At 41.0% G+C, this 27,498-nt stretch overlaps 1 protein-coding gene and 1 pseudogene across 1 annotated transcript in view; one reads left to right on the top strand and one right to left on the bottom strand.

The window, feature by feature from the left end:
• The window catches only part of PTPN14 (protein tyrosine phosphatase non-receptor type 14), a 205,817-nt gene that overhangs the window by 9,669 nt on the left and 168,650 nt on the right, over window positions 1-27,498 (top strand). The gene's annotated exons all lie outside the window — the stretch shown is intronic.
• On the bottom strand, window positions 9,528-10,802 carry LOC111537042 (annotated as a pseudogene).

Genomic DNA, 27,498 nt, shown 5'->3' with positions numbered 1-27,498 from the left:
GGCCCCTTGCCATTCTGGCCTTGGCATTGACCTCACTGTGCTCTGTGTCCTGGTTAACCTGCCTCATCCCCTCATTGGCCTGTCAGCTGCCTGGGAACTGCCACTGCTTCACTCCATCACGTCCCTCCGTGTAACTGTCCATGCAGGTCTGCCTGCCCCTTGCCCAAGAATACCCTGTGAGGCTGAGGCTGCCCTTCCTGTGTCATGACAGACACCCGTTGTGGCACCACTTTGTGTAAGCTGTCTCCTCTCTTGATGCGGGCACCAGTCTACCTTCTATGCTAGAATCTTTTCTAAGATATGTCTGATATTTTAACTCTCCTGCTTAAAATCTTTCTTGCCACCATATATTGTTTACACACACACACACGTGCACACACACATTTTCTTTTTACCTTTAATATATATGTAACATACATGCATACATATATGTGTGTGTACATATAACATACCTACATATGTGTGTGTGTGTATGTAGTAAAGGTACAAGGAAATACCAGAAGGATAGACACAAAATACAAGGTATGGTGGGCAGGGGTGGAGGTGAGGACGGACATGTGATACTGTTTTGTTTCCTAAGCTGAGTGATGGAAACGTGTGTTTATTACAGTCTCCCTTCCAGAATATTTCATTTTAAAAACTGCTTATGATTAAAGTACACACTCTAGCAGAACACTCAAGGCTCTGCATAGCTCTTTTTTTAAAATGTAAGCAGAAAGTCTAATTTATTTTTGTCTGAAGCACACAGGAGCTCACTCAGCACAATACAATAAGCGAATCATACACATATTGAGAAAAAAATGTTCCCATGAATACATATGTATATATTCAGGAGTTTAACGACAATGTAAAGTGGTTTTCTCTAAATAATGCTTTCTGATATGCTTTTGGGTAGGAAATAGACAGGTAAATCACCATCACATAACAGATGAGCTAAGAATAACATCTGTTACCCAAGTCACTGGAACCCTGTGGACTGTGAAAGCCCTCTTGGAGTTTACATTTAATTCCATCATTGGACTAGTTGACTTCTACATTTCACTAAATTTGGACAAGATCAAGAAACTAACCCCTCAGCTCTCAATCTCTCATGCTCAGGGATGTGGGAAGGAAGGGCAGGTGAGATCAGATGTGAACACAGTCAGGGCTCTGCATAGTTCTTGATGGCACCTAAATTCCTAGCCTTGTCTGGCCTCTGACCTAAACATCTCTTGGGTCCCTGTGAACCTTCTCCAAACATTTCTCAGGGTTGAAAACCTTGTTGCTTTGACTTATGCTGTTATTGTTACTTCCTGCCCCCACTCCAGTTCTTTTTTACATCTGATCACATAGTAATCTTTCTGATTCTTTAATGTTTATATGATTTTTATGTCTTTTTTGGAGGTTTTATCTGATGTTTCCTTTTCATTATTAGGGATAATGATATCCCTAATAATAGTTACATTATCATTGTCATCTTCTCTACCTTCCTATAGTACTGTACTGTTTGCTTATTTTCACACCTTTGGAGACATTTTGTAATTTATTTATCTTTGGGTTTATGGCATCTGATGCAGAGTACATGTTCAATAAATGTTTAGGGAATTGATGAGTAAGAGATATAAGAGAAATGTTTTTAATTGAAGTAATTTTTTAAGAGTGTGTCCAAAAAAACTTCAAAACAGATTGAAAGGAATATTTCTTGGGTTCAGTATCTGAAATTTTGTTTGTAAATCTAATGGATTTACACATGGATTTCCTAGCTCAAACCCATGATTTGTATTAGATACTCTTCTTCTGCTTTTCCCATTTGCTTTATGGTGGTGGATTTGTTTTTAAATAAATAAATAGCTGTTCGTGCTCCTTGTCCTCTCTTTTCCCCCATCGCCATGGAGTAGCTTCATGGTTTCTGTAATAGTATCTGTGGATGTGTGTGAGTCCCAGTTGGGAAGCAGCTGTAGGCTGCGAAGTGGTACCCCTTGTACAGAGTGATTTCTGCCATCAGCACTGCTTGTTCTGGGGTGGAGAAGTGACACCTCCATTTAGAGGAGAAGCTGCAGAGTTTATTTTTGTGGCAGACATGTCCCCTTGAAGAGCTGTAATAACCATAATAAAGGAGGATTATGCTGTATTAGGTTTATGAAGGGTGCACCAGTCTGTTACCAGGGTCAGTGGTGACAGCTCAAGCCAGCAATTAGGTTTCATTTAAGACTCCAGGAGGCAATTAGCATTCCCTTCTGCCCAGGAAATACTGTGATCTATTAGGCCTATTCTTTTGCATTATGCATTTTGTAAAATGTGCTTTAGATGATGAAGGTACACATTTTTTGACATATAAACAAGTCTTCAATTTATCATTTGAAAAATGGGACTGACTTTTAGACTCCCTGTGTGTTTAAATCCGTGGGTTATAATGACTAATATCCTGGGTGGATTGTGCTTTTTAAATCAGTACATTTTCAAAAGATCATATATATTCTTTTATTCAAAGGTAAGGAATTTCTTATGGAATATTATATAATTATGTGATTTATGAGGGGAAAAATGAGACTGATGTGAAACAAATTAAAACTCCAAAATAATGAAAGGACATCTACCAGTCTTAATTATATTCTTTAGAAAATTACTGTTTTACTTAAGAAGTTTCTAAAAATAAAGGCTGGAGAGGATGATTTGTGCAGTGCTTCTGCTGAGCAGCTGTTTGGTTGTTTTTAAAATGAGGCTTGTTTTCTGAGTACCAGGTTAGGTATGAGTGTGTACTTTGTGCCCTTTCATCCTTATGAAAGTGTTTAGGAATTTTAGCTTTGTCCATGAATATGCAGCACTATTTAGTAGTTATTCAAACTGGTTTCCTCCCTCCGCCCCTCTTCCCTTCTCCCTCTTCTTTATTCCCTTTCTCACTCCTACCTCCTCCCCCTTTTTCCCTTCCTTCCTTTGGAATAAATTTGCTCAAATAATAATAAATTATTCCTTTGGAATGAATTAGTTTGGAAGATTCTGATAGATTAATTACCATATATGTGTTCAACATTAATATATTTTTGGGTATGATAAAAGAGAGAAATGCACAGTGAGCGGCACATCAGGCCAGAAATGCAAAGACCACCTATTTCCATGGGGCAATTAGGCTATCTCCTTATTGTTTGGTTCTTGGTTTGCATTTTTTTCTCATTTGTAGATGATAAAACTATAATAGTGACTCAGCACAGTACTTTGAAATCTGTGTATGTTGACATATTAAAGGCTCTGAGAAGTTCTGCTGTAAATGAAAATGTTTCAAAGCTAAATTCATTTTAGTAAGAATCTTTAAAAAAAAAAATCTATATTATGGGACACCTGTAATATGGAAGGGCATTAACAGTAAATGGAATACCTACCAGAGAAATCTTGGTTTAGAAGGTACCTGGAATAGAGGAGATATGTTTGTGGTCTTTAAGAAACTCAACATCTAATTTAGACCATGTAGTGACTTGGATCGTTAAAATGATTAAACATTTAAAGTCATCATTAGCAGACCAGAATTAACTTTAATTTTTTAAATAGCTAGACTGTTGTGTTCTGTAGCATGTAACAAGAGCAAATTCAAAGCAAAATATCAGGAATTATTCACAAAACCAATTTTCAAGAAAAGTTTAAAGAGCAGTAAGCATTTAGTTTAATTTTTTGTCTTTATGGTACATTGAAGAGTAATGTTCAGTTTAAATTTGAGGCACTGTGGCAATCTCATCCTTCAAAGAAAGATTCAGAGATATCCATTTGTCTGGCTTATGGAGGCTAGAAAATGTGATTAATATTAATATATACACTACGGAAAAATCTTGGTTCTGCAAATTCTGGCCTTCAGCCCTCCGTCTCCCCCACTTACTTAGAATATTGCCAAGAAGCAAGCAAGCAAGCAGGCTAGGGAGGTGTAAGCCACTGAGAGCTTTAGAAATGCCATTGCAATTATTTTATTAATAGCTGCCTCTGTTCAAATTGTTTTGTGTAATTGGGCACGTAACAGGCATTGTGAATATAAATAATATGAACAGCTTTTCCCCACCATGGCCTCTTTAGTTATGTCAAGCTAATTTGTTCAGTATTCTCTTCATCAGTTTTCCCCACTGCCATCTTTGGCCTTTTATACAGCAAACCTTTATGTATAGAAATCCCCTCTCTGCTATAACCTTTAAACTTGTAACAACATTATGAAAGAGATGTTGTTTTTATCTATAGTTTATCCTTGAGAAATGTGAGAATTAAAGAAATTATTTGCTCAGTTCTCATAGCTAGTAAGTGGAATAAGTGGCACATGAACCCGTTCTCTCTGATTCCACAGCCCAAGTTCTTTTTTATTTATTTTTTATTTTTCGTTATACTTTAAGTTGTAGGGTACATATGCACGATGTGCAGGTTTGTTACATATGTATATATGTGCCATGTTGGTGTGCTGCACCCGTTAACTCATCATTTACATTAGGTGTATCTCCTAATGCTATCCCTCCCCCCTCCCCACACACCATGACAGGCCCCGGTGTGTGATCTTCCCCACCCTGTGTCCAAGGGTTCTCATTGTTCACTTCCCACATATGAGTGAGAACATGCGTTGTTTGGTTTTCTGTCCTTGCGATAGTTTGCTCAGAATGAAGGTTTCAAGCTTCATCTATGTCCCTCCAAAGGACATGAACTCATCCTTTTTTATGGCTTCATAGTATTCCATGGTGTGTATGTGCCACATTTTCTTAATCCAGTATATTATTGATGAACATTTGGGTTGGTTCCACGTCTTTGCTATTGTGAATAGTGCCACAATAAACATACGTGTGCATGTGTCTTTATAGCAGCATGGTTTATAATCCTTTGAGTATGTGCCCGATAATGGGATGTCCATAGCCCAAGTTCTTAACCACCACGTCAGGCTCAGAAGTCTGTGTAGGTCAAGTACATGTGTTCCTTCCTCCTTCCATTCATTCATTCCTTTTGTCTCTCCATCAGCTTGTTTAATAAATGCAGTTTGATGTTTTTGAAAGTGGAGATGTTTTTCTGTGGTCATAATCTTGAAAAGAATCAGCAACTAATAACGTAGCCTTTAACCCCATGTAGCTGTTCAGCATTTGAAATGTGGCTAGTCGGAATTGGGATATTGCTGTCAGTGTCAAATACACACGGGACCTTGAAGACTTGGTATCAAAAAAAAAGTAAAATATCTTTTTTTTATTATATGTTGACATAATATTTTGTGTATATTGAGATAAATCTGTTGTCAAAATTAATTTCACCTGTCTTGATTTGCTTTTCTATGTGACTACAAGGGAATCGACAATTACATATGTGGCTTGCATTTGTGGATCACATTATATTTCCTTTGGACAGCACCACCATAGATGGTTATCAGACTACTCTTAGGTGCCTTAGTTCTTCAGTGATGCCTAAGGGGACTGGAGGAAAATGGTTAGAGACAGAAAGTAAAAGTAGTTATAGGCGATGGTGAGATGTAAGCCTGATGACACCTCGACGACCAGCAGAGAGAGACTAATATTAATTGGCATTTAGTTACTGCAGTACTTACTATGTGCAAGTGCTTTGTCCAGCACTTTAAGTGGATTATCTTTCTTGATCCTTACGACAACCCTGTGAAGTAAGCACTGTCATTGGCCTATTATAGATAAGACGACTTGGGCTTAGAAAGGCTAAGTAACTTGCACAAGATCCTACAGCTAGTAAATAAATACTAGTTAGGTATGTAACGTCATGGCATGCAAATACTAGTGAATGATGGAGCCTAGTGTCAAATCTGGGCATGAATCCAGAGCTTGTGCTTATATCCACCCTTCATCACCACTTCTCGAAGGCAGAAAGGAAAACATTACCTAGACCTGATCTACAGCAGCCCTTCTGCTCGTTAGTATCTACTGGGGGTGCCCATTATTTTCCCCAGCAGTGAAAGGCATCATCTTTAAATTAGGGAATATAGTAAAAACCATTGATGTTCCAGGAATGAGCTCCAGTTATCAGGAAATGATAAAAAATCAAACTGAACGTGTTCCATTTACTAACTCACGGTTGTCCTAATTAGAAAGATATTTAACAGAAATTGTTTTTAGAAACTTGAAGCATACTTCAGATTCTTTTGTAACTGAGAGACGTGGGTTTATTTCATAGCAAGTACACATTTTGTAAATACAAATATCAGGCATTTTTTCTCTCAGTGTATCAGCATGTTTAAAAAATTGGTATAAACTTAGCCACAAACCTATGACCGGCTATTTAAATTTTTTTTCATGTTTTTTATAGGTTGGTGCAAAAGTAATCACAGTTTTTGCTGTTAAAAGTAATGGCAAAACCCACAATTACGTTGACATCAATCTAATAGTTAATGTTCATATATAGACATAACTTCATAGTCGTAATTTTATACACTCCTTCATAATATATACATAATTTCTGTATTCTTTTTATTTTTTTGAGACAAGATCTTGAGATCCTCCTACCTCAGCCTCCTGAGTAGCTAGGAATACAGGCATGTGCTACCATGCCCAGCTAATTTTTTATTTTTTTGTAGAGACAGAGTATCGCTAGGTTACGCAGGCTGGTCTCGAACTCTTGGGCTCAAGTGATCCTCCTACCTCAGCCTCCCAAAGTGCTGGGATTATAGGTGTGAGCCACCATGCTCAGTTAACTTGTGGTCTTAATAACTAATATTTGTAGCATCTTTTCAATTGATATACTATAAATCCTCTTAATATTTTTTAAAAAACGAATTAATTAATTTTTTAAAGACAAGGTCTTGCTCTGTTGCCTAGGCTGGAGTACAGTGGTGTGATTATAGCTCACTGCAGCCTTGAATTCCTGGGCTCAAGCAATCCTTCCACCTCAGCCTCTTGAGTAGCTAAGACTACGGGTATATGCCAACATGCTCTGCCAAATTTTTTTATTTTTCGTAGTGACAGGTTTCATCATGTTTCCCAGGCTAGTCTCAAACTCCTGGCCCCAAGTGATCTCCCCCCGCCCCCCCTTGGCCTTCCAAAATGCTGGGATTATAGGTGTGAGCCACCATACCTGGCCGTTTTTTGTTTTTGTTATTATTGGAAGTATACACATTTTATATTTCTTGCTGTCGCATAGAAGATGATAGTAAAGATGATTCACATTAATAATTTTTTTGCTGTTGAATTTATTTTAGGATAAATTATGAGTGAGATATAGTGAACATTTTTGTGATTCTTGAATCATACAGATGCAATGGAATTTCTAACGTAGGTCATAAAGATAAATTCATTGGCAACACAGCTTTACCCTCAGATAGGTGAGGGTCTTTGAGATCTTGCTTTCATACAATGTTTGATGATAAGGAAGTGGATTATCCCAGCAAATACTTTTTTTTTTTTGAGATGGAGTCTCGCTCTGTCGCCCAGGCTGGAGTGCGGTGGCCGGATCTCGGCTCACTGCAAGCTCCGCCTCCTGGGTTTACGCTTTTCTCCTGCCTCAGCCTCCCGAGTAGCTGGGACTACAGGCGCCCGCCACCTCGCCCGGCTAGTTTTTTGTATTTTTTAGTAGAGACGGGGTTTCACCATGTTAGCCAGGATGGTCTCGATCTCCTGACCTGTGATCTGCCCGTCTCGGCCTCCCAGAGTGCTGGGATTACCGGCTTGAGCCACCGCGCCCGGCCGCAAATACTTTCTTCTAACTCTTGCTTTTGTCTGTTTTTTACAGTTGCCTTCTTTATAATCTGACGAAAGAATTGTTGAACCCTAAATCATACATATGAAAGGTTGAATAGTAGTAACCTTTGCACTAGATTTACTTTTGTGATAAGTGTTCAGTAATCTTTATGTCATTGAAGCAGACAAAGTGTGTTGGATAGAAATATTTCTGTTATGAGTATGGTATGTACAGAATTGCTGAAAAATGTACTTATAAAGAGGTAGCATCTAAACAGGAATTAAAAGATGTGGCAATGTAGATGTAGGTGCAGGTGAAGTATAAACACATACTTCCTTGACAAAAATAATTATAAATTATTATATCATTTTCAATTAATTTCTGGTACTCATTGACTTGCTTTATATCGATATCTTTTGTGTCTACCTGTTATTTTTTATTCTACTTTTTCGTGAGCGTATTTCAAATATATGTTTGCTATATCCGCTACTATATAACTTGTCATGTTTTGATGACAAGTTGTTGTCATCAAACTAACTGTTGTATTGTGAGCTTTTGCTGTGGTAACAGAAAAGGTTCCAACATCTTGCTGGCTTATAACAACAAACATTTATTTTTTGACTGTGTTATGTGAGTGCTATTGGTAGGCTTGGATGCTTGACTGGGCTCAGTTCAGCTCCACGGTGTCCTCTCACTCAGGGATATAGCCTGAAGGACAGCCCCTATCTCAGACATGCTGTTCCCATGGCTGAGAGTGGTAGTGTAATGAGAAGCATGTAACTGCATTGAAAGCTGTTGTGCGAGGGAATGGTGAATAGGTTGTCTCTTCACATCCCATTGGCCAAAGTATATCACATGACCAAGCCTAGACTCACTGGGTTGAGGACTTCCACTCATCCCATGTGATTCCCAGACAAGTCACAGGGAACTGGATGGGATATGTTATAGGAAGGGAGCAAAGATTCGGGATCAGTAATTCCATCTTTTATTATAGCACGATTGGTTATTTAACTGTTCTCTTGTGGCTTGATATTTAGATTTTCCCCAATTTTAACTATTACAAAAAGCATCACTATAAACATTGATGAACAAATTACATTTATTTTACTTGGAGAGTATTTCATTAGGGTTTAGTTTCCAAGGTAGGTTCTGTGGGTTAGAGTCATGAATTGCTTGTAGATCTTGTTACCTATGGCCAGATTGCTCCCTGGAAAGACTATCAGCTTATAGCACCATCATCAATCTTTAAGTTTACAACTTTCCTCACATCCTGCTAGTGCTGGTTTTGAAACTTTCATTTTGTTAATTTCATAATTGCTTACCATTTAATTTTTGTAATTACGAATGATGGTATTTAAAAAATATTTAGAACTAATTATATTATTGATCTATTACATTGAATAAAACAAGAGCCACTTAACAATTTTCTTACCTTGTTTTGAAAGTCATTAAAAAATACAAAAAAAAAACCCCTCATTTTCATCCTCCTTGTTTTCTTAGCCCCATATTTTTCTCAATATAGTACTTTTTTTTTTTTTCTTTTGAGACGGAGTCTCACTCTGTCGCCCAGGCTAGAGTGCAGTGGTGCCGTCTTGGCTCACTGCAAGCTCCGCCTCCTGGATTCACGCCATTCTCCCACCTCAGCCTCCAGAGTAGCTGGGACTACAGGCGCCCACCACCAAGCCTGGCTAAGTTTTTGTTTTTGTATTTTTAGTAGAGACGGGGTTTCACCGTGTTAGCCAGGATGGTCTCAATCTCCTGACCTCGTGATCTGCCCGCCTCGGCCTCCCAAGGTCCTGGGATTACAAGCGTGAGCCACCTCACCCGACCTTTTGTTTTTTTTTTCTTAAACCACTGAGCTTTTTATTGGCCTCCTGCTCCCCAAAGGGTACCCTGCTTCTGCTGGCTTAGTGTCTCAGAACTTTGGTGTTGTTGGTCTCAGACATGACTTTGCCACTCACTTTGCGGTGGGTGGTGGTCTTTTGAATGGTTTGCATGGAGTTGCTGCTGTTCATCACCAAGACTGAAGATTGAAGTCCTCACCGTCTTCCAGCAGGCAGCGGTAGGTGGTGATCCTAGCCTCCGGCTGGCCTTGATGTTCAGCAGGACCTTGCACTCCTGGGCCTGGTGCCACCCCTCTTCCTGGGTCTGTGCCAGCTCTGATGCCAGGTGCAGCAGGATCCCGTTGAGCTGCTCCATCTGCAGGGTGTCGTGGACCTCCACCTTCCTCAGGCTGTTCTTCAGGGTGGCCTTCAGATTTTTTGTGGAGTCCAGGTCGATCTCCAAGGACTGGACTGTATGTCTCAGCTCTGTGAGCATCATCTCAGCAGCTCCAACCTTGGCAGCCTGCATTATGACCACTGTGGTGCTCTCCTCAGTCCGCTGAGACCAGCACTTGTCCAGCTCCTCTCAGTTCTTCTGAGCCAGCTCGTCATGTTGGGCCCAGAAGTCTGCCATGATCTTGGCGAGGTCCTGAGATTTGGAGGCATCTACCTCCATGGTCAACCCAGAGCTGGCAGTCTGGGCTTGTAGGCCTTTTAGTTCGTCTTTGTGGTTCTTCATGAAGAGCAGCTCCTCCTTGAGAGCCTCGATCTCTGTATCCAGCTGCGGCCAAGTGACATTGGTGTCATCAGTGACCTTGTGGAGCCCATAATGTCGCTCTCCACAGACTGGCGCATGGCTAACTGTGTCTCATACTTGACTCTAAAGTCATCAGCAGCAAGACAGGCATTGTCAATCTGCAGAACAATGCAGGCATTGTCCACAGTATTTGCTAAGATCTGAGCCCTCAGGTCCTCGATGGTCTTGAAGTAATGGCCTCCAGTCTCTGACCTGGGGTCCCTTCTTCTCCAGGTGCTCCCAGATTTTGCTTTCCAGCCTCCGGTTCTCAATCTCCAGGCTCCTCAGCCTGTCCAGGTAGAAGGCCAGGAGGTCTTTCAGGCTTTGCATGGTCTCCTCGTTCTGGATGCCTCCTATTCCTGCCAGATGGCCAGCCATCCCTGTGGCCAGGCCCCTGGACCCCAAACCATCCCAGAAGCTGGTGGAGCAGGACACAGAGATCCGAAAACCAGAGCCCTAGGAACCTGCATAGATTCTGGCCACGCTGTTGACCAGCTGGGCGGCTGGATGGAGCCCAGGGACTGGTAATTGGTGGAGAAGGTGGAGCAAGTGGTGAAACTCATGCTGTCCAGGGAGGAGAGTGAGAGGAAGGACCCAGGCTTTGCTGACAACCTCAGTATGCTACTACTTCAATACATATTTATTCTGACATTAAAATAAGACAGTGAAAAAGTAAAAACAAAACATACTTGATAAAAAGTTTTATAACTTTTATCTCAGATCAAATCATAGTAATTATCACTACAGAACTGAGCAAGTGGTCAAACCTGCTCAGATGGCTGAGTTTTGTTTCATATTTGAAAGTCTTACGAGGGAATTTATTTATTGCCCTGTTGCCTAAGATTGGATGACTTTAATTCCATGGTTTTCAGAATTGCCTATTGACATATGGTTTACATACAAAATACCACCTGAAACATAAGAACTTGTCTTTCCTAAAGCTTTCCCCCCACAAACTGTAAATGAAAACTTTTTATTACTGACTGTATCCTCTCATTTGGTTTACCTTACGAGTGTCATGTTGCCTGCTGTTACACTTGTCTGTGGCTTCTGCTTAGAAATAATGGTGTCTAGACAGACCCATAAATATCCTGGGTTATATTTCCTCACTTAAGGCTCTGAGACTTCACAGCAGGGGCAAGAAGACTTGCAGGGCAGACACGAGAAATCTTCAGGCCACTCAATTCAGAGTCCTTTGGCAGAATAGGCAGAGAATGTGCATGTGTATGTGTGCGTGTGTGTGTGTGTGTGTTAGGCTGGGATGTAGAGATGGGTTTTGGAAATGATAGTTGGGTCTTGAAACTACTATTGAAGTGCAAATGCCTCCTCCCTCATTTGGCGGAGAAATGTCAAAAATCCTCGGAATGGAAGAAGCCATTCTCTTTATTTTGGGACACAGCCTGGTAAAACTTGTAAGAAATTATTACGACTCTGTGGGAAGCAAGTGTAAGTGTGGGAGAAGCAAGTTGATGTGTGAAGCAGACATCAGTGTGTGAACCAGAGTTTATTTGAACAGTAGTAGTCGCTGGCGGCAGAATGTTAAAAATGTGAGTATTAAGAGTATTAATGATGTGACTATTAAGACTCGGATTAGTGTTGAAGAAATATGAACTTGAATAGATTTACTATGAAAGTCTTTGGATTTTTTTTTCCTGGAATGGATTTTATTTCTCTTTCAGTTCATTTTATATGAGTCTCCCTGGAATTCATTGCAAATTTCTTTTGAAAGGTAAGGACTCATTGATTTATGAAGTTTTGATTTTTTCAGAGGTAAATATTTGGGGAAAAGTTGGTACTGATGTTCAGAGTAAATGGGAATGAGGGTGTTTTATATTAATATAGAAGTTAAGTAATTATAGAATAAAAGCTTTTAAATATTAGTGCAGTAAAATGGGATGCTTGTTTGTATTGAATTGTTAGATATCTTGGCCGAATTTATAAAAAGAATGTTACTATTGAACTCTTAAAGGTTGTCATGCCCATTGTAAATATTTTCATAAACTGCTAATAGTTTTGACAACAAAAGGAGTGCTTATCTTTGGAATATATTCTCCTTCTCTGAATTATTTATTTTGGGAGAGTTGAGGCTAAGGGTGTAAAATGTATTATAAGGCCAGGCGCCATGGTGCACGCCTGTGATCCCAGCACTTTGGGAGGTCAATGTGGGTGGATTGCTTGAGCCCAGGAATTCGAGACTGGCCTGGGCAACATGGCGAAACCCTGTCTCTACAAAAAATACAAAAAGTAGCCAGGCATGGTGGCGCACCCCTGTAGTCCCAGCTACTCTAGAGACTGAGGTGGGAGGATCGCTTGAGCCTTGGAGGCAGAGGTTGCTGTAAGCTGAGATCCTACCACTGATGCACACCAGCCTGGGTGACTGAAGGAGACCCTGTCTCAAAAAAAAAAAAAAAAACAAGAAAGAAGTGTTATAGATTTATAGAGCTTTTTGGTTAGGGGTTGGTCACTTATGGGACCCTGCACTGTGTTGCCCCTAAAGAGTTAGTGTTACCCCTAAAGAGTTAGTGTTACTGTGTTCACTCCCTAGTACTTTCTCCTTTCTCTTGCATTTTCCTTCCATTCCTTTTTTCTTCCCTCCTAGCCTGAATGTTGGCCTACCAGTGAAATCTGCTTATGGCCTAACCTGATGGGTAATTAACAGACAGTATGTTGTAGTTGTTGACCTAAGGCGGCCTGTGACTGTCAGTCTGTTTTAACATGCCTGCATCTATGAGGTATGTACAGTCAGCTCTCTTTTTCTTAAGTAGAGATTTATCCATCACCAGCAGTGAATGTTCAATGCAAGGAATAGCTTTTTAAAACATATGGCAAATTTGTGGTTCTTTAGAATCCATTGTCATATAGTGGTTAGTACTTTTTATTGAGACAGAGTCTAGCTCTTTCGCCCAGGCTGGAGTACAGTGGTGCCACTTTGGCTCACTGCAATCTCCACCTCCCAGGTTTAAGCGATTCTCATGCTTCAGCCTCCCAAGTAGTCGAGACTAAAGGCATGTGCCACCATGCCCGGCTAACTTTTGTATTCTTAGCAGAGATGGGGTTTTGCCATGTTGGCCAGGCTGGTCTCAAACTCCTGGCGTCAAATGATCTGCCTGCCTCAGTCTCCCAAAGTGCTGGGATTACAGGTATGAGCCACCGTCCCCAGCATGTGTTTGTTGATGTCCACAAGTTGTTAGAGGTTGTTTATAAGGAGGATGGTAGCCAAAACTCTGTTAATTTCTCCCATGTCTCTGTAGAAGGAAAACCTGTGCAGCACACTCTATTTTGCTAGTGTACTCAGTTGTCAAATAGATACCCAACTTGTGTGTGACCAATCATCTTTTCTCCTTCACTCCACTGCTTTGAAGACCTTGGTCTCTGAAACACATACTTTTGGTCAGGTATCTATGACATAGTGATTAGGACCCATCTTCTTGACTATTTTTGGCAGAGAGACAGGGTCTCACTCTGTCATGCCCAGGCTAGAGTATAGTGGTGTGACCATGGTTCCCTGCAGCCTAGAACTCCTGGGCTTAAGTGATCCTTCCACCTCAGCTTCCTGTGTAGCTGGGGCTACAGGCGTGCACTACCACACACAGCGAAATTTTTTAATTTTTAATTTTTTTTTTGTCAGAGATGAGGATCTTGCTGTATTCCCTGGGCTGGTCTCAAACTCCTGGCTTCAATTAATTTTCCCACCTTGGCCTCCAAAAGTCTTAGAACTACTGGTGTGAGCCACCATGCCTGGCCTCATCTTTTTGACTTACATAGGCTGTGGCTAGTATCATCAAGCTGAAGCCCATTTTTTAAAACAACTGTACCTCAATTATTATTATTATTATTTTTAGATGGAGTCTCACTCTGTCATTCAGGCTGGAGTGCAGTGGCGCGATCTTGGCTCACTGCAACCCCCCCAAATTTTTTTTTTTTTTTTTTTTTTTTTTGAGATGGAGTCTCGCTCTGTCACCCCAACTTGAGTGCAGTGGCCGGATCTCAGCTCACTGCAAGCTCCGCCTTTCGGGTTCACGCCATTCTCCTGCCTCAGCCTCCCGAGTAGCTGGGACTATAGGCGCCCGCCACCTCGCCCGGCTAGTTGTTTGTATTTTTTAGTAGAGACGGGGTTTCACCGGGTTAGCCAGGATGGTCTCCCAGATTTAAGTGATTCTTATGCCTCAGTCTCCTGAGTAGCTGGGATTATAGGCATACACCACCACACCTGGCTAATTTTTGTATTTTTAGTAGAGGCGGGGTTTCACCATATTGGCCAAGCTGGTCTTGAACTCCTGACCTCCAGTGATCCACCCACCTCAGCCTCCCAAAGCGCTGGCATTAGAGGCATGAGCCACTGTGCCCGGCCCCCATACCTCTTAAAATATCTCAAGAATATTAAAACCAATTACCCCACCACTCAAGTATATCCACAGCATTTTTATATATTAGTTCTAAACTTTCTATTATATAACTGTAATCATGTCATGTATTTAGAATAATACTCAAATAGAACAGTATATTGTGAGAGTACTTTGTTCCGCTTTTCTTCCCGTTTATCTTATTAGTCACGCTTTTCTCTGTTGCTACATATTCTTAATATAATGTTAATGGATGTAGAGCTCATTGAGTAGTATGTTATAATTAACAGTTTCCGTTTGTTGACTATTTGGGTTATTTCCAGGTGTTTGTTTGGCTATTATCAATAAAATACCATTAATGTCTTTGTACATACAGTGTTTTTTTTCTTTCCAGTTATTCCTTTGGGTTGAATTCCCAGGAGTAGGTTTAATGCTTAAAATAAAATAACATGTACATTTTTATGTTCTTTGTTGCTAAAACTTATCTTCCAAGTATTGTCCAGCTTATATACTGCCAGATTTTATAATTGGCAAGGCTGTATTTAGTCACGGTTTTGTTTTGTGCACGAATATTAAATATTTATTAAGATATTGATGACTTAAAGTGAGAGTGTCTTATTGCATTTTTGATCCTTGGTAGGTGCGCAGTAACTTTTGACTTTAAAGAGAAGTGATTTTAGAGAGAAGCTGCAGAGAGAAGTGCTTATCAGTGTTACTATTTTCAATATTGTAACCATTCATCTTTCTGTGTATCTTACTGATGTTTAAACATTCCTTACAGACTTTTAGTAAAAAAGCTATGAAGAGAAAAACATTTTAAAACCACCAGACTGCATTTGGCCGATAGTCTGCAAGTTCAGCTTACCTGCTTTCCCCACCACCTTGTAGATTTTTCTACTTGATTGTGTTTGACTAGGTGTGTGTTCCTCAGCATGCACTTCTGCGTTAGTCTGAGATCCAGTCCATATTTTAGCCACGTGACTGTTCAGAATCTTGGAAGTAAGAGGAAGCACTGCTATGTCAAAGAGGTTTTTGGTTAATAGAAAGGAATGCTAAAAAAGAAATTGTTAAAAAATATATAATTAAGTTTTAGAGAAGACTCTGAACTGGCAGTGGAAGCCAGCTTCAAGCCTATCCTCCTTTCGTTACAATGGTTAGGGTGATTAAATCCCTTTATTCAGAATGTTTGAATTCTGAAGTGATTTCCCCAGATACTAGGCCTTTTGGGTTAAGAATGAGCTGAGTCCCCTTGAGAATTAGGGCTTCTCAGTATAAATTTCTAAGTTGGCATTGCTCACTTCTGATCGAATGCATAAGATCAAGTTCTGAAACAGGGAGAGCAAAAGTATAGCCCCAATATATTCTATAGAAACCTCTACCTGCACCCAGACAGAAACCTCCAAATGTCCTTTACCATCTGGTCTAATGCATATGTCTTGACCAGAGCTTACCTCTGCTGAAAGCGGGGGCTTTCCTGCCAAGGCTCTGAGATCTGCACCTTCTCGCCTTTCCCTCCTCCTTCCTCCTTACATATATCACCTGCTTTTTTTTTTTTTTTTTTTTTTGGAGAGACGGAGTTTTGCTCTTGTTGCCCACGCTGGAATGCAATGGTGTGATCTTGGCTCATTGCAACCTCTGCCTCCCAGGTTCACGTGATTCTCCTGCCTCAGCCTCCCCGGTAGCTGGGATTACAGGTGCGCGCCACCAAGCCCAGCTAATTTTATATTTTTAGTAGAGACATGATTTCTCAATGTTGGTCAGGCTGGTCTCAAACTACCAACCTCAAGCGATCCACCCACCTTGGCCTCCCACAGTGCTGGGATTACGGGCATGAGCCACCACGCCTGGCCCACCTGCTCTCTTTACCACTTCATGACTTTCTTAGCTCTCCTCTGGTTTTCTATTTTTTCCTCTTTTCTGTCTCATCACTTCTTCCACACATCTCAAACCTAAATTAAACCTGGATTTTTCAAACACTTTGATAATCAGAATGCCTCTTCTTCTCTGCTGTGTTTGGGCCAGTCAGTACTTGGATATAATCTTGGGTTCCTTTCATTGCTGTGGTTGTGGTGCTCTAAGAACTGTTTTTTTTTTCTACCAGAGCTATCTCTCTTTTTCTATTTTTTTTTTCTTCTTTTAACTATCTGGGGACCTTGAGGCCTTACTTAACAGATTCTAAGGGTAGTCAGTCTCCTTGGAGTGTGTATTTTATTGGTAATTGAATACATTCAAATGGCATTTTTCCTTAAATTCTTATCGGACCTTTAGAAAATCAAATAGTGACTCTTGGAATGGTATTTGAATTACTGTTGATATGTGTATACTCTGACTCCAAATTAATTTTAGTCACTTTATTGTCTAAAAACACTACCCAGGCACCACTAGAAGTGACTTTAGCTTGGCTAGGCACGGTGGCTCATGCCCCTGTAATCCCAGCACTTTAGGAGGTGGAAGCGGGCGGATCACCTGAAGTCAGGGAGTTCAAGACCAGCCTGGCCAACATGGTGAAACCCCATCTCTACTAAAAATACAAAAATTAACTGGGCGCGGTGGCATGTGCCTGTAATCCTAGCTACCCAGGAGGCTGAGGCAGGAGAATCGCTGGAACCCAGGAGGCAAAGGCTGCAGTGAGCCGAGATTGTGCCACTGCACTCCAGCCTGGGTGACAGCTCAAGACTCTGTCTTAAAAAAAAAAAGGTGACTCTAGCTTGTTCCTTGAGAGTCCCTTAGGCCATGTAAGATGAAACTACTCAGGGCAGATGTGTAACGGGCCAAGTCCATTTTGAATTTTTGCACCTCCTCCTACCATCCCCCATCTTCACTCATGTGGTCTAGTGGAAAGTGCACGCCTGTGGAATTTCAGAAACCTGAATCCCAAGTCACTAATTAGCTATTTTGGTTTTAGCCACCCATGACTTAGTTACTTAGCCACCCATGACTCAGTTTCTTTGTCTTCGTCAACTTAGTTGAATATGATTCCTAAGGTTCCCAGCTGCACACCTCTGTACAGATTTGTGATTTCTAGAAGACTTTTTGTTTTGACTCTGTGGTTGAATTTGTGGTCAGAGTGAAGGAGGAAACTTCTGTGCTGTTTACTCTTCAGAAGAAACTAGTTGCCACGTTTGTTTTTGTCCAGAAAAGATTCAAGTAGCAAATTTAAATAGTAAATTTAAACTTCTGTTTTACAGTGATAATTCATGTTATTTGAATGATCTTAGCATTCGCTGCTGACCCTTCCCATGAGAAATGGGACTGTAATGTATGCAGTATACTTGGTTTTACATTTGTTTACATTACAATTAATTTTGTTTGGATACATTTTATGAGGTTCACCAGGGTTGTTGAGATCATTTTAGAAAAAGTGTCCTGTCAGAGGTTGGAAGTGATTGGCATAAGAGGATTAGTAAAATTTAGCAGAAGTTTTGCTCCACTGTGGAAAAAGATACATATTCTGTTGTACCTCCGCTGCCCTCTGCAAAACGTTGCCTTCTGTCACAGTGCTGGCACCGACTTCTGAATCTTCGCAGAGATTTAGTGCTGATTCCGTGAAGTTCTTTAAAGTGTTTGTGGGACTGCTATATGTTACATATATACCTCCTTGGCCTCTCCTGAGCTGTGGTTTGCTTCCTTTAAGGAATTGCAACATGATCTCCAGGGTTTTGGGTTTCCTGATACCCGCCGTGGCAGATTCCTTTATAGTGTACACTTACTACATTAATTTGTTTTGAAAGTTTCATAACTTATTTTGAAATAATTTGAGACACTTGGGGTGTTTCAAATTCTGGGCTGGAAATCTCTAGAGAACAGGACGTGATAGACAAAAGAGAAAAGAGAAGATTGGGAGGTAGGCGAAGGATTTTGAAATAGGAAGCCATAGCTGATATATTAGAGGTTGCTGGAGAGGAGCATAGTCTGCAAAAATACATTTCACAGAAGATATGTTGTCTTTCCATTGATCCTATTGTATTTTGAATCCTTCTCCACCCACCACCTCCCCCGCTTTTTTTAAGAGATAGGGTCTCTCTTTGTTGCCCAGGCTGGAATGCATTGGTATGATCATAGCTCACTGCAGCCTTGACCTCCTGGTCTCAAGGGATCCTCTTGCCTCAGCCTTCCAAGGAGCTGGTACTATAGGTGTGCAGCATCCTGCCTAGCTAATTTTTACCTTTTTGTTAGAGACAGAGTCTTGCTTTGTTGCCCAGACTGGTCTTGAACTCCTGGACTCAAGCAATCCTACTGCCTCAGCCTCCCAAGTAGCTGGGATTACAGGCATGAGCCACCACACCCAGTCTCCTTCACTTTTACTGCCTTAGTATATGCATACTGTTTCCTCTTCTAGGCCCCCTCCATAGAGAAGTAGTTTCAAAAACTTGTAAATCAGCTTGCAATGAGGCATTGATTTTCCTATAGAATGATGTGAAAATTGGTGCTTTAGTTCTCAGCTGTCTGGCAAAAGCCTTCTTGCCTCTTATGTAGCATACTGTAGAAACTAGCCAGCTGGGCATGGTGGCTCACCTGTAATCCCAGCACTTTGGGAGGCCGAGGTGGGTAGATCACCTGAGGTCAGGAGTTTGAGACCAACCTGACCAACATGGTGAAACCCTGTCTCTCCTAAAAATACAAAAATTAGCCAGGCATGGTGGTGCATGCTTGTAATCCCAGCTACTTGGGAGACTGAGGCAGGAGAATCACTTGAACCTGGGAGGCAGAGGTTGCAGTGAGCCAAGATTGCACCACTGCACTCCTTCCTGGGTGACAGAGCAAGATTCCATCTCAAAAAAAAAAAAAAAAAAAAAAAAGACTCTGGTTACTCTCAAATACTATTTCAGTGCAAAAATAGATTCCCAGCCCCAGTGTTCAGTGACGGGAACTCAAGGATCCTGGTCAGCTGCACCAGGAGGTGGGAGGGACTCCAGGCTTTGTGGCAGTGGCCAGTATTCCTGGGGCCAGCAGCCTGAATGGATACCCCCAGAAATGGGGTCACTGAAACTGCTCTCAGGGCCCCTAGTTGTCAAATCTGTGGTTGCTTAACGGGGGGATATGTTCTGAGGATTGACTAATTAGGCGATTTAGTCATTGAGCAAACATTGTAGATATATTTACACAAACCTAGATGGTAGAGCCACCTAGGCTGTATGGTGTAGCCTATTGCTCCTAGGCTCCAGACCTGTATAGCATGTTACTGTGCTGAATACTGTAGACAGTTGTAACACAGTGGTAAGTATCTGTGTATCGAAACATAGAAAGGGCACAGTAAAAATATGGTATTATAATCTTCTGGGGTCACTGTCGGTCGTGTATGTGGTCCGTCATTAGTTGAGATGTTGTCATGCAGTGCATGACTAATTGCTCTGGGTTCATTCTTGGTTAGGAAGGACTTCCAATAAGTGGTGTATAAGAAAAATGGGATGATATGGGGATGTGTGGGGAAGCGAATGTGTTTCTGTGAGAGACTGTGTTGACCTCTGGATGCCAGGTTCAAGGGCACTGCCTCTATAAAGATGGATCTGGCTTGTCCTTGTAGATCCTATATTGTGACAATGTAAGGATTGCCCAAGGATGAATGGTGCATTAATCTCCCATAACCTTAGGTACCTTACTAAGTATGATGGAGTCTTAGGAGTAAGAATAATTTTCATTATTTTGGTCTGTAGTCAGCTTCTGATCACCATTGCAATTTCAAAAGATCTGGATTTGTGTTTCCCTGCTTCTGAATAGGCCGAGTGACTGCCTTCTTTCTCCTCAGTCTTATCTTGCCAGCATTTTAAATGTAATTGATATCACCTGCAATTTTATGACATCTTAAACATGGAGTTGCCCACATTAAGTCATTTAAAACACCATGGCATTTATTTTCACAATTGGTTGTCTTTTGTTTATAAGTAAAGCTTTCATTGCTTGCACTCCTTATTTTTTCCATCTGGTGGTCTTCATTTTCACTTTTCTTCTTCTTTATTTAAAATGGCCTTGAGTTGGTTAACTGCGCTTCTCAGCGACCTCCTCCACTTACCACCATTTGGAGTAGGCTCAATGAATGTTAGCTGTTTTTTATGCTGGTTTAAACTGAATATAATTAGGACAGCAAATTTGTTTCAGAACCTGACAGAAAACACGTATTGCATATATATTTAGTGGTTATGTTCTGCGGGCTTGGATGTTTGTATCCTGCTTGTTCCTTTTCTGAACACAGATAGTTATTTGAGCTGAATTAGCTATTTGTTGATTGGCCATTTTGCAAGTTACTGTTTTTGAAAATGAGATATGAATTTAATTGAAGCTTACTTTGGTAGTGATTGTACCAATTTCCAAACTTGCCGTAGGTTTCCATATTCCATTGAAGCTACTTTTGATCCTTAAGATGCTACATTACTGGTATGAAATCTCTCATAGTTGTGGGGAAAAGATGATATAAGAAGCTTCAGGCCGGGCGTAGTGGCTCACACCTGTAATCTCAGCACTTTGGGAGGCTGAGGTGGCAGATCACTTGAGGCCAGGAGTTCGAGACCAGCCTGGCCAACATGGCGAAACTCTGTCTCTACTAAAAATACAAAAATTAACTGGGTGTGATGGTACGCGCCTCCAATTCCAGCTACTTGGGAGGCTGAGGCAGGAGAACTGCTTGAACCTGGAAAGTGGAGGTTGCAGTGAGCCAAGATTGTGTCACTGCACTCCAGCCTGGGCGACAGAGTGAGATTCTGTCTCAAAAAAAAAAAAAAAAAAAAAAAGAAGCTTCCGATCTATGTTTTGTTGCAGAGTAAGTAAAAAAAAAACCAAAAATCTCATGAAACATGGTTTTAGGTACCTTCTGACAAACAACTGGGGGACGTGCTGCATCAGTTCTGCCCACACTTTTCCTAACTGCGTATTTTCCTACCTTTAGTCATTTTTCTTATTGAACTCTTCTAGCTCTTGTGTGTGTGTGTGTGTGTGTGTGTTTTGAGATGGAGCTTCGCTCTTGTTGCCCAAGCTGGAGTGTAATGGCGCCATCTCAGTTCACTGCAACCTCTGCCTTTCAGGTTCAAGCGGTTCTCCTGCCTCAGCCTCCTGAGTAGCTAGGATTACAGGCGTGCACCACCATGCCCAGCTAAATTTTTGTATTTTTTAGTAGAAATAGGGTTTCACCATGTTAGCCAGGCTGATCTTGAACTCCTGACTTCAGGTGATCCACCCGCCTTGGTCTCCCAAAGTGCTGGGATTACAAGCGTGAGCCACCTTGCCCGGCCATTCAGTCTTGTTTCTGTTTGTTTATACTGTCATATTTAGTATTTATACATCTTTTTCTCCCAAGGAAGGGATCTGCTGTTTTAATTGGATGATTATGTCAGAAGGCTCTTTTCTGTACCTTGGCTAGAGCAGGTAGCTGAGAAGTCTTTTTTGCCACTAACTAAGGGGCTGTCAAGTACTCTATGAAAACAACATACTCATGTATGCATTTATATGAGGAATATTTTTATAAAGCAATTAACGGGTCATGTGGGCCACGGATCTTTCACTGATTCATGTGTTTTCAAGAAAACGTGTTTTTATTTTTTAATTGCATTGAGCTTCCTTTAAAAAAACTGTTATTTCTCCAAAGATAAATTTCATTTTCTACTTAGGAAAACAGATAACTCTTTTTCCCTAAAATGCCTTCTGTGAAATGACATGTGGAGCTGTTAGGCATTGTGAATCTGTTTTATTTACCCCAGTGTTACAGAAAGAAGGAAGGCAATTTTAGCTTCTTTAAAGAGACGCTGGCCTGGGGTAAATAACAATTTAGTCCAGGTGGGTAGAAAAGAATGCTTATGACATTCTTTTCGTCAGCTGCATGTGTAACCTCCAAGCAGGAGGTCAGGCAGTAAAACATTTGAGTGAACTGGTGAAATGTTTTGTATTTATTTACAAGGCACTTAATCACAAGACTGATCCCAATAAACTCAACAAGTTAGAGTGATGGAGGAAAGTATATGGGGCATGCAGAACAGTAAAATCGGGGACTGGAGGGGGGCCTGTAGACTGCATTTAGCCTGCTCCTCTCTTCCCACCATGGAGAGATGGCCATCAGTGCAGTGGTCATGGGTGAGTTTGATGAGGAATGTAATGAGGCCCTTTCTGTTCCCACCTGCTGCTGAACTACTTGACATTTTCTTTTAGATTGCAGGCATCCTGAAGTATGTAAATTCTGTTTTGCTGCTAATTCTTCATTCTTTTTGTGTAACTTTCTTGAATCAAAACTTCGGTTCCACCATTCTTAGTGGTGTATCTGTGATGCTGGAGTTGATTTCTTGATGTCATTGCTTACCACAATCTAATTTAAAACCAAAGCATTCTAAAACCTTCTCAGTTTTCTCATTTTTATTGTTACTATATATTTATTGGTTTAGATATAGTTTGTAGAGAATCAAAGAAAGAAAAGAGGACAGTTTCTTTGGATAGGAAGTTTATAACGTTTTCTCCCCAAGAAAGCCTGCCGCATAGTAAGCTCTGGGGTCAGTAGTCACTGCCAGCTTAGCTGTTGTTCATTTTCTCATTGCATCTCTACCAAATGATGGGCAGACAGACTTTGATTCATACCCGACTGTTCTGCTTTTACATGTATGTACATATATATATATATATATATATTTTTTTCGAGACAGGGTCTTATTCTGTCACTCAGGCTGGAGTGCAGTGGCACGATCATAGCTTACTGCAGCCCTGAACCCCGTGGGCTCAAGGGATTCTCCCACCTCACCCTCCCAAGTAGCTGGTACTATAGGCGCTAGCCACTATGCCCAGCTAATTTTTTACTTTTTGTAGAGACAGAACTTTCTTTGTTGCCCAGGTGGTCTCGAACTCCTGGGCTAAAGCAATCCGCCCCCCTTGGCCTCCCAAAGTGCTAGGATGAAAAGCGTGAGCCATTGCACCCAGCCTGCTTGCTTATATTTTTGAATAAAAGATTTCATGGGGTGGGAGGGTTACAACTCTTTGTGAATATTAATAATCCAGATTAATTTGAAAGAACTTTCATGTAATATGCTACTCAAAAAACAGTATATACAAGCAGTTATCTCTATCACCTAGCAGAAGGCTAGGCAAGATTGATTTAACAAGTAAATAAGAATAATTTAGTGTTAGCCTGCTATACAAATAAGAGTACTTTAGTATCTGAAACTATCCCTGGAATATATCAATGTATATTAGGAAATTACTTCAGTATATTATGGACCAGCAAGCATTATTGAGAACTCACTGTGTTGCAAGTATGGGGCAGGAACTGTGAAAATATATAAGGTGCTTCCAGTTGGAGATGGGGGTGAGGAACAGACTCAGTCAGATCATTTTTGGAGTGGTGAGGGCTTTGATACAGGAATACAATGCTGTATAAAGGTGCTTCCCTCTTGATTCTTGAGTTTTGTTTTGTTTTGAGACAGAGTCTTGCTTTGTTGCCCAGGCTGGAGTGCAGTGGCGTGATCTCAGCTCACTGCAACCTCCACCTCCCAGGTTCAAGTGATTCTCCTGCCTCAGCCTCCCAAGTAGCTGGGATTACAGGTGCCCACCACCACGCCTGGCTGATTTTTGTATTTTTAGTAGAGGTGGGGTTTCACTGTGTTGGCCAGGCTGGTCTTGAACTCCTGACCTCAGGTGGTCTGTTTGCCTTGGACTCCCAAAGTGCTGGGATTACAGGCGTGAGCTACTATGCCTGGCCTGTTTTGTTTTGTTCTTTTTAATTAAGGCAATGATCAAATTATCTAGGAAATTAGTTTAAAGCCAACATACCTAAAATATAAAACAGAACACAAGGCAGATGTTCTTAGGACATTTTCCTCAAGCTGACATTTATTTATCTTACTGCCTGAATGTAAAGACTTTTTTTTTTGTTAGTTACTTAATTTTACCTCTTTTTTTGTTTCTGTTTAGCTGAATATAACTTTATCTAAAATAAAGTGAATAGCTCTTGTATTTAGTAGTAGTACAAATAATGGGGTAACGGTACCCCTTCCTTGTTCTGTCCCACTTGCACCCAGCCAACCCATCTGCCCAGTGGGATTTTAGATGGTTTCAGTCCTTGGACTAAAGAGAAGTTCATTTTTGAAGACTCATCCTCTCTGTATGAATAAATTCCTTAGTCATTATCTACTGTTTTTCATTCTCTGTGAAATAGATCATCTACCACAGTGGATAATAGAGGATGATACTATTCAAGACAAAAGCCTATATTTGGAATAGTTTATGTAATATGACATATTTAATATGCTTAATGCCCTTAATGAAATGAAGGTGTGAAAGTATTGTCGTTCTGGGGATATCATTTATCAGATTCTAAGTTTCTGAATCTGGTTAGGGAGTTTCTTTTATTAGTAGTGGTGAATATAGAGTAGTGGTTTGGATATATTGGTGTCATATTTTGATTGGGTAGAAATATCTCTGACATTTTTACATGATGTGTTTTTCCATCCTCTCCACAACAGTAATTTCATCCTCGGAAAGAGAAACCCATCCCATCCATGATGGATTTTCAGATACAGTGCCCAGTTCAATCGTTTGATGAACGTTTATTGTTTACCATATGCTAGGTGAAGTAAATATGGTAGCTGAAGGGTTATGAAAAGATACCAATGCATTGTTTCTTCTGGGGAGGATTTTGTAAGTTTTTTATATTTTAAGTACCTTCTTTAGAGGTCTTTATATTATAAGCTTTCTATATTTTACTTTATTTTTAGAGATTGAGTCTCTCTGTCACCCAGGCTGGAGTGCAGTGGCACGATCTTGGCTGACTGCAACCCCCGCCTCCTAGGCTCAAGTGATCCTCCCACCTTAGCCTCTAGAATAGCTGGGATTATAGGCACGTGCCACCACTCCTGGAGAATTTTTGTATTTTTTGTAGGACATGGTTTTGCTCTGTTGGCCAGGCTGGTCTCAAACTCCTGAGCTCAAGCAATCTGCCTGCCTCGAATCACGGATATAAAGCTTCTTATAGTCTAGTCCCTTCCCTTTCCCTCCCTAAACCCCCTGCCTCCAATTCTATTTTTCTTTCCATGTCATCTCAGAAGAAAGGTAAGTTTCACTTTGCTGATGTGTTCTTGCATATTTTCTTTCTTTCTTTTCTTTTGTTTTGATGGAGTTTCGCTCTTGTTGCCCAGGCTGGAGTGCAGTGGCACAATCTTGGCTCATAGCAACCTCTGCCTCCCGGGTTCAAGCCATCCTCCTGCCTCAGCCTCCGGAGTAGCTGGGATTACAGGCATGCACCATCACGCCCGGCTAATTTTTGTATTTTTAGTAGAGACGGGGTTTCTCCATGTTGGTCAGGCTGGTCTTGAACTCCCGACCTCAGGTGATCCACCGGCCTCGGCCTCCCAAAGTGCTGGGATTACAGGCGTGAGCCACCGTGCTCCACCGTCTTGCATATTTTCACTTATGGCCTCTGACTAGTGCTATGATTAGATTTTTGGATATTTCTTACTTCTAGGTGAGTTGACCTAGAAGTACCATCTCAAGCTTCTTTGGATTCAATGTGTACTTTATCTTGAGTTAATCTTAACCTTCATGGTTAGTGTGCCAAGGAGATATACTTGAAGGCTTTTCCCTTCTCCATTTAGGATCCTTAAGTTTTGATGCAGTAATTATTTTAGAAAGGAAGAAATATCATGCATTTTGTCATACATACATCAAGTTTGTTTATGGGGAAGATTTTATAGTACACTGGCCTTGACATGCCTTGACAGAAATGGAGGTGACCGTGTCCTTGAGGCAGAAGGAGGTAGCTGTGCAGTGCTGCTGGTTGCCCTGTGAAAGATGTGGACACGACATTGTAAAGGCTTAGAGGCAGTACCAGTTACATTTGCCTGGATGGCAGGTGACAGCCTTAGGAGAGGAGGAGATAGCTGGGCCTGGAAGGATGGATAGGACATATTTGGTGGGAAGATGAGAAAGGATTTCTCCAGGAGGAAAGAGGGAACGTGAAATGTGAGAGAGGAGAACAGATGCCTTAAAGTTCAAGGCATATTCCAGAAGCCAGGAGGAGTATGCCTGGTGCGTAGCATGGGTGGAGTGGGGTGAGGTGGGGAACAGGAATTGCTATCAAGTGGGGATATGATAGTGACAAAGGAATGTGTGTGCCTTTTCTGTTTGTAAAAATTAGAATTTCCCTAGATGGTACACTTAGCACCTGCCTGTCCCTCCCAGGTTTTTTTTAAATATCAAAATTAATCCAGTGTTTTCGAACAAACGCTGCCTTTCTATTTCCTTTTAATCTATTCCCAAGGAAAATAAATATTGACAGTCCTGGTAGTACTATGTATTGCCGCGGTAAACTTTTAGTAGTAGGTAACTTCAAAGAAACTTTACCAACCACATTTTGTGTTTGTTTTGCTCTGGTGCTAATCTGGCAAGAATGATGTCCAGCAGGAAAGTCAACATATCTTAATAAACCGTCCGCTTTTATAGGAATGCTAGCTTTCTGGCAGATGTCATACCAGCCCAGCATACATTGCACAGTGATGACTTGTTTGAATATATTTCAGTGGGGACAGCAGCGTCTCACTGGTAACTGCCATCCTTGCAGAGGATACTCAGAAGGGCTGTGAATTATTTTCCATTCATATGTGGTACCTTGGCCTCTTGCATTGTTGGCATTGAAAACAAAACCAAAACACACAAGACATTGTAGAGAAATTATTCCTATCCCTTCAATAGTGTGGCTTCAACTGTGAAAAAAGGAAGGGTGAAGACATTGTAGAAGCCAAAATTTGTTCTTATTTTAATATTGGGCTCATCAGCTATGCAGGTGCCAATACAGAGAAATTTTCTTGAGAGCCTGGCAGTGGCAGGGTTAATCTAGCTCCTCTGGGGTGGGGTGGAGGTGTACTTCCTGCTTTTATGTTTTCGAAAGAGGAGTGCAGGAAATTATACCTAGGTATTAAGAGCTTTGAAAAGTTGAGTACAAAGCTCTTTATCA

Source organism: Piliocolobus tephrosceles, chromosome 1, assembly GCF_002776525.5.
Source record: "Piliocolobus tephrosceles isolate RC106 chromosome 1, ASM277652v3, whole genome shotgun sequence".
NCBI lineage: Eukaryota > Metazoa > Chordata > Mammalia > Primates > Cercopithecidae > Piliocolobus > Piliocolobus tephrosceles.
The sequence above is the reverse complement of the archived record's forward strand: the minus strand, read 5'-3'. Positions and strand labels throughout refer to the sequence as shown.